This window comes from Adelges cooleyi, unplaced genomic scaffold, assembly GCF_023614345.1.
Source record: "Adelges cooleyi isolate 19-005CV unplaced genomic scaffold, UGA_ACOO_1.1 ACOO_flye_CR_arks_rails_tigmint_CR_PRNA_803, whole genome shotgun sequence".
In the NCBI taxonomy this organism is placed as follows: Eukaryota; Metazoa; Arthropoda; class Insecta; order Hemiptera; family Adelgidae; genus Adelges; species Adelges cooleyi.
Genome location: NW_026096518.1, coordinates 95,882 through 104,366, shown reverse-complemented (window position 1 = coordinate 104,366; position 8,485 = coordinate 95,882). Strand labels below are relative to the sequence as shown.

At 31.9% G+C, this 8,485-nt stretch overlaps 1 long non-coding RNA gene across 1 annotated transcript; it reads left to right on the top strand.

Moving 5' to 3' along the window:
* The first annotated feature begins 588 nt into the window (after positions 1-588).
* On the top strand, positions 589-2,367 carry LOC126845978 (uncharacterized). The gene is made up of 3 exons (XR_007686847.1): positions 589-649; positions 959-1,508; positions 2,148-2,367. It is a non-coding gene; the product is annotated as an uncharacterized LOC126845978 (long non-coding RNA).
* Positions 2,368-8,485: the final 6,118 nt, after the last annotated feature.

Here is an 8,485-nt window from a genome sequence, read left to right as displayed (position 1 = left end):
AATGTAGTGCGTAGTACAAATAATAAAAATACCGTGTTTTTATATCACTGCAGTAGTAAAGATGAGACTTGTGTACAAAGGTGCGCACAATAATTTTATTATAAGTGCGGTAATTCTGGTAACACTGTAACGGTTACATAATGTTCAAATTTCGACAACGTCATCGGTCATTGTTCATTGTTCGATGTACTGATGTTCAGTAAGTACTATTGTAATTTTCAAGTCAGATGCTTAATATAAACTTATTCACTGTTATATATCTACTACACTCAGAACTAAGAAGAAACAATTAATTTGTAAGTTTTGGCACTTATTTTCATGTATTTTAAAAATACACCGTGTAATAATTAAAATGACATTTTAAACCCTATGATTTTTAAAATGTAACTATGTAATATATATAATGATTTTAGCTTAATTAGTTTTTCATGTATCTTAAATTTTTTTGCTTAGTTTTTTTTAACCATTTCATATACATAAAAATAAATTCAGTATTTTGGAGTCGAGAGCGTTTTAAAAAGTTTATAGCTGTGATTGCCAGAGAGATGGCGGCTTCTTTTAATCAGACGATTTTTTGTCCGGTAACAGTGAGTGTCAAACACACTAATGCCTTACCCACTCTGCCATTTCCTCTCCACTATGTACAAAGGTAAATTAATTATTTTTTAAATAACTATTTTCTCATTTTTGAGAATATATTAGGTATTGTTTGTAATAATTAACTATTTATTATTATCAAGCATCTTTATTTCATATAGATGTACGCATTTCACTTTTATGTTAGTATTGAGAGAAAATCAAACAAAATCAAATTGTTTTTTTCTTTTGTTAGTATTACAACTGGGGGAGGGGGGAGGCTTCTGTACAATAATTATGAATCTTATTAATTTAGGTAAATTTCACTTTGTATTATTATATCCATAATAATACAAAGTGATTTGAAAAACTGTTTTCTAAGGTTTGCAGTACTAAACACTTACGGTTCATCCACTGGTTCTCGAAGTAATTAATATATCGACGAGCTATTTGTTCGTTTTCCGCGTGACTACTCTCTTCTTTGATCAGGTTAAAACCCTCGGCTATGTGCTCGACTGGTAAAAGGGCCAGAGCCTTCGACATGCGGAACATGTTATGAAATACCAAGTCGTTACGATATTCACGTCGCTGCATGCAAAACTCTTTACCATTTTTCTAAAGTGCCTATAAATTACCATAAACATTTTTAAATGGCAACACACGATGCTATATTTTATAGCACCGGAAATGATGAGAGAATTATTAAAAACATTTTTCATACTTGCACCATGTGGAACCAACAGCGCTGCAGGTTGGCAGCTGGCAGAGTATTCCTCAGTGCATTGGTTAATGCGGTTTCATAGTCAGTAATGATGTTTGCTGCTTGAATACCGCCTGGAATAAGATCCCTTACGTATTCAAGCACGCACCGGTACGCGATCTCGGTCTTCCTTGTCATCAACACAAATGCAACCGGAAAAGCCTAAGTAAACGTATAAATAAAAATGCTAATCGTAAACTCATAAAAATCGTTTTTTAAATTTATTATATATTTTCTATTACCTGATCCATGTAAATGGCCATAATAATTAAAACTTGTTCAGTTTGAGGCTTAAGCTATAATATTGTCTATAAAAAAAAATCATCTAGGTAAGCAATTATATATTCTAATTTGTGAAGATTGGTATTAAAACTATTTGCTATTGGACTGATATTAAATATGCTGCTGTACTTGTCCACAAAATATTACAAGCAGCTATCTGAGCGCACAGTAGTGTGCTAGGCCAAGTTTCAGTAATGCCAGTTTATCTTTAAACGAACCAATTCACCCAGTTTTTCTAACTCACATGTCTCTGATTCCTCCTAAGATAAGCTTTTGAAATGTAAATATCACTACTTTGATATTTAGTCTTGGAACTTGGCCAATTTTCTCTGTTAGGTTTTTGTTGGAGATAATTCATAATAGTTAATTGAAAGAAATTATTTTATACAAATTTTAATCGTTTTTCTTTAAAATAAGTTATATATTTTTTTTAAATACTTAAGAAATATGTTTTTGGGATCAAAGGCAATGTTTTCGTTGTAACACATATTTTTTCATTGTTAATTAAATGATTACTTCATCATTGCAGGCGAAATGAAAACCACTGCTTCGCCAGCTTCTACACCTCCATCTATGTAGCCCCTATACAACTCCTCGTTGCTAGACGTTAAAAATAGATGACGGTACCTCGGGTCGGACAAATTGCCCGCATATCCCAAGAGAGTCTGGGGTATCGATGGCTGAGTCTCGGCCCTGGCCCGTTCCATAGTTCGCAAGAAGCTGGTGTACGTCAATTGAGTGTTAACATGGTTTAATCTAAGTTTAGAATATGTAAGTCTTGAACTACTAAATAATTATGCTTATGCTGAGCTGATTGATTTGAGAACTTAATTTTAATATTAAGTGTTCTTATATTTAAAAACGGTAGGACTTTCATTAAGTATTAAATACCTTCTGTTCAATAATAATAAAACAAATTTTGTTTTATTATTATTGAACAGAAAGGCTTACGAAATACGTTTATAGGTATACAGTTATTTAGTGTTCTATGAAAATATACTAATAAGATGTATAAAATAACTTTTTAATATGCATTTTAATGACCACAAGCGTTTGCGGGCTTCAATTACAGGGGAGGCAATATATAATGTTATTTTTAAATGTAGTGACATCGGCCCAGTGCAACAATGAATACACACATGTACGTTCGGTTGCCTATCTCTTTTAGTTACATAGTTACATACAAACATACATACATACAAGTGAAGCTAATATAAGCGTGTTAAAAAAACCTTGTCTTTTTAGTAGTTTGTAAATAATTAATAATGGTAGTCTAAAACTCTTACAACATGCTTAAATTAACCTACTTCTATTAAATTAAGAGGAATATACGGACATTTTTAAATGAACGTAGTTTACAGCATGACTTAGTTTTCAAAAGTGTACTAAGACGTACACCTATTTTATCAATTTACTGATTCGACATATACTTAAATTATAATTAACTACGCAATTATTTACGCCTATTTAGGTTAAACAATTTTTTACGCTTTCTAGATTTTTTAATTACAAATATATATTATGTAAATAACTTATGGATAACCCAAGCGATCACAGATCACTATGCAATAAAATAGGTTTAAGTGAGGCAGCTCAGCTGCCACAGTTGCCTCCGCCTGTGTTTGTGAGGCATCAAGTTTTAAATACAATTAATCAGCTCAGTTTAAATAATGTAATAAATAATGCCGTCATTGATATTAATTTTTAAATTATTATTAAAGGTAGGTATAACTGTGTTATTTCTTCGTCATAAATGACTTTAAGACTGGTCAATTCTGTTGAACAACGATGAAGAATTTGGCTTTTTACACGTACAGCGGACAAATATTCCATATCAGGATCATGATTATGAAGTCCGATCACCTCAAATCTATCATTCCTGATAAGTCCTTTATATAATAAAAAAAATTACAATATTGTGTTAAGAAGAGTTTAATGTTATAAACTGTTTTCAGCCTTAAGAGGATTAAAAGCGGACTGGTTTTTTCGAAGTTTTAGACCTAGTATCCTGGCAAAATTACGCCTACGTAGAATGTCCAATTTGAATTTTATATAAAAAATGTCAAGTTAATCGTCCTCTTTTCAAGGTTATTGTGTAAATAATTTTATATTTCAATTAAAATTGTGTTTAAATCCTATTTTAATTTCTTAAGTTTTTAGTATCCTTTATATTGTTTTATTAATCCGACTTCCACGGTAACCTAGGGAAAAAGCTCATGAGCCCAAATATTTATACAGAATTAAAATTCAATCATATTAAGTAGGCATAGTTTTGTCAAGATTTTAGGTCTTAAGGGGGATTACATGCGGTCAATTTTTTCAGTCAAAACATCATTTTTATTCAATTGCATAAGCCAACACGGTGATCCGATAAACAATCTAAAAACAGATTTGAATTCGTCATGAAGTTTACTTAGGATCGTTCAGGGCACACTTTCGGTTTTTAATTTAAACCCTTTACCTTTACCCTTTTAAAATTTGAAATTTTTTATAATATTCAAACGGGTTTTGTACATAGTAGGAATAAGATTTTAAAAAAGTGTCCTGACCGATGAAGTAAACTTCATGGCAAATTCAAATATATTTTCAGATAAATTATCGGATCACTGGTTCAGCCTGTGCGATGGAACAAAATATGTATACTATATTAACTAAAATGGCTTTACTCATAGATAAAATGATTTAAATTAAAAATAACACCATGAAGCTTATACAAATTAACCGGTAAATTAATTGACATGGTAAAAATTTATTAAAACCATTTTTCCTAAATATTGCCTATACAAAATTCCTTTAAAACCGACCGTATGCAATTCCCTTAATTAATTTCTTGTATGTACAAAATGAGATTTACTCGGAGAATAAATTGTAAAAGTTAAAAATGATGCCTCTAGCTTTTACAAAGTAACCTGTAACTAAATAAAATGTTCGAAAAGTTGCTTTTTTCTTAAATATTGCCTTTTATAAAACCCCTTAAAAACCGTCCGCTTTCAATCCCTTTAATCATTGTTATGTTTTATACCAAATCGGATTATAAAAAATTATTATGAATATAAATACTAATTGCCACAAAATATTCATGATAGTTAACCCATTGATCAATTTTTGTAAATTATCATATTAAAATCTATAAATTGTGTACTAGGGCAACTCATGGTGCTGGCCTTTTTTCTTTGAAAAATAGTGTTATTTTCTAAAAAAAAATCAAATAAAACGGTTTTTATTTCAAGCCTTTTAAAAGATATTTTTCTAATTAAGTGGAGTATTACCTAATTAAAAAAAATCTTCTGTTGAGTTATACTTAAATGGTACACTGCTTTATTGTGTATTCGTAAAATAAGTACGATTACGTCTAACTACTAATTGCTTCAGTTTTCCATTTACAATCGGGTTACAAATAATTCATATTGAGAAAAAAGATTAATTTTCTAAAATAATATATAGCAATAAATCATACCTCTCGCAGTGCAGTTGGGTTTTATACAACTTAGTGAGGTAGACGATAGCCTCACTTTCTTTACGCGGTAAAAAAAGCCATCATTACTATGATGTAGCTTACTATTTTTACGAAATCCGTCGAAAACTTCGTATTCCATTTTTAACCAACGAAAAGTACAAAAAGAAAAAAAGGACAGATGTGTTGTCTGAGCTCTCGATAAAAACCGAATGAACCCAATGTAAGTATGAACTTGGTTGGTTGGTACTTTTTTTATTTTTTATTTATATATATATATATACATATATATAATATATATATAAAAGTAGGTATGTATGTTACACAATCTTTAAACATTAAAACACAAAATGTTAACAAATGGCTAACCAAACACCTTCACTCAATGGCACCTCATTATGAAGCGGAAGAACTATCAATAATTTTAAATGCTTTAACATTTACAACCATATATGGACTACAGAAAAATAGATATTTTACATGAGTTTATCACATATTAACATAATTAACCTTGAAGATATTGTTTGTCCTCGCATAGATCAATTACACTCTGATGATGGATACCCAACGTGTTTATTTCACATGAATTTAAGCCCTAAACAACACTGTACTTTTTATAAAATGTTTACATTACGCAATTGGTTTTAAACATTGCATTACCTTGTATATTATTATCAATGTATTTTAGTTAAATAAAAAACATTTTTTTTTGTTTAGCAATTAGTACTGTATTTATTAACATTACGGTTATTGTATATTATTATACACACATTATCAAGAATAATATGATTTTAACCAGATGGTTTTACATAATATTTTTTTTTACATTAGATATTATAACAATTTTTATAAAAAAAAAATTATAATGTTAACTTTGAAGTTATTACAATTCAATGGGGTGGAGTTTGTATTCAAATGGCTTTTATTCATCTATTTACACCACATCACATCAGAAGTGGGAGGGTTCGCCTGCGCAAAACTGAAGGTGTGGTGCAATAGGTACGACAATACAAAAATGCTTAAAGGGACAAAAAAAAGAATACATGTATATTGTAGTATGATATTGGCAGTAATGCCCTTCAAACGGCAGTGTTGGGCGTAACCGATTAATTTATTATTGGATTACGTAATCGATTACAACATTGTAATCATGATTAAATTAATCATTAATCATTTTATCATTTTGTAAAAGTAATCAGTAATCATGATTATATTTTCAATTGTAATCATGAAAACATTATAAAAAAAAATTGTTTAACCGCCCCAGGCTTATTACAAAATAATAATAATTGTCTAGATGATATTGCAAAGGTCAAATCGTCTTAGACATCCCATATATTTTTTTTTATATATGTATTATGTAATACATAAAACCTATGGCGGTTAAAAAAATATAATCATTAATCATTTCATGATCACATTTGAAAGATTAATGTAATCATAAATGTAATCATGATTACATTTATATGATTGTATTAATCTAACACGATGATTACTGATTACTATTATTAATCGTAATAATTAAACAGATTACATTTGCCCAACACTGTCAAACGGTAGTCGGTAGCTGAAATGTAGCCGACTTTTCCCACTGGCCCGGCCAGTGACATGCGAGTAAGGTTCATGAGCAACTTGTGGAATGGAGCGAGGTTGATAGGAGGTCGCCACAAGAGTGTCTGCGCCACCTCTCAATGCGCCAACAAGAGGCGGCCGGAGGAGAGTGACGACGGATGAGCTAAAGGGTCAAGTACCCAGGACATAAGGAGTGGTGGTTGGACCGATAAAACCGGAGAACTGGAGATTAAAAGCATTTGGCGGACTAGAGGTAGAGTGGTAGGAGGTATCGAAGTCGGAGAAGATGCGGCTAGAGTGGGAACCCCGGCGACCAAAATAAGGGCCTAATCGGCTTTGATGTGCCGGTATCAAAGCCAGGCCAAAAAGTACATGCACCATTTTATACCCTGTTCGCTAAGAGAGCATGCTGGGTTTGCGCATGTAGACTGAAGACTAAGCCTGGCAGACAGGGCGGACTTCGGGGAAACGTTAGTCACACTTGGTGCCACGGGGGGGGGGGGGGTGCGCAGAACGGCCAATTTTCGTTGGGTTGCGGCATGTGACTAACGTTCCCCCGTAAGTCCGCTCTGTCTGCCTGCCTTAGTCTTGCTACTTAGTCTTCAGTCTACACGCGCAAACCCGGCATCAGTGTTGGGCGTAATCGTAATCACACCTTAAAATTTTCATGATTATAAACGTAATGGTAGTTATGATTACGATTTTTCCCAACACTGGCCGGCATGCTCTCTTAGCGAACAGGGTACAGAACGGTGCATGTACTGAGATCACTAGAGTGATCTCTAACGCCTACGGCGCCTCCTCATTCTTCTTGCATAATGTTCGGGACTTTCTTTGGACTCCACCCAGGGCAGATGGCACTGGTGCCCGAGGTGCCCGAACTCCTTGCACCTCATACAAGCATGGTTCCTCCTCTGAAAATTATCAAAAAAATTGTTTTATTAATAACTTTCCAGGGTGTAATCAACTCTTAAAACTCAGGTTCCATGTATAAATATTTGATAAACTTTTTAGATAAGCGATAATTTGCTTAAAAATTTTTGAAATAACAATAAATATGTAATAAATATGGAGAGGGGAAGGAGAATTTTACAACTTTACCGCCCTTAACTAATTAAAAGAGCCAATAAAATATACATAGATGTTACCATTTAAATTTTAAAAGTTGATAGAGCTCTGAGAGAAAATCAGAAAGATACATATTTGAATACGACCTCATATTGTAAAATAACATAAACAAAAGTTTTCAATTGAAAAACTACAAAATTCGAAATAGTTTAATAGAAATTTATTGTCTTATCCATAATGAATCTTCCAGTATAGTCGATTAAATGTCCATGCATTCTAGGGTCGTATTCCCATAGTATCTCATTAAACGACAAATTTTTATTTTTGGTACTTACCTCTTCTCTAACCAACATTTCCATATAACGTCGCTGAAAAAACAAAATAAAGAAAAAATTGATATAATTGTATATTTTAAATTTACCTGTGGTCTAATTTTCAGATTTTTTAAACCCCAAAAACTTCAATTAAAAAACAAAATAAAGAAAAATTATCCAACCCTTTTAAGAAAATTAGTTAATAAGCATTTATGGATTGTAAAAAGAGGGAAAAAAATTGACTATAGTAAACTTCTAGTATATTAGACTTACCAAATCCGGCCTTGGTCCACGTGGGACCTCTTCGACCTCCTCGTCTACTCTGTGTTCTGTTATGAATATCGGTTCATTTGGGCGCGGTACTACATTATTTTCCTCTCCCTAAACGCAAACAAAACTAATTAATACAATATTTAAATATATGTAAAAAAAACCCAAGGTATTAATATTTTCTTCTCC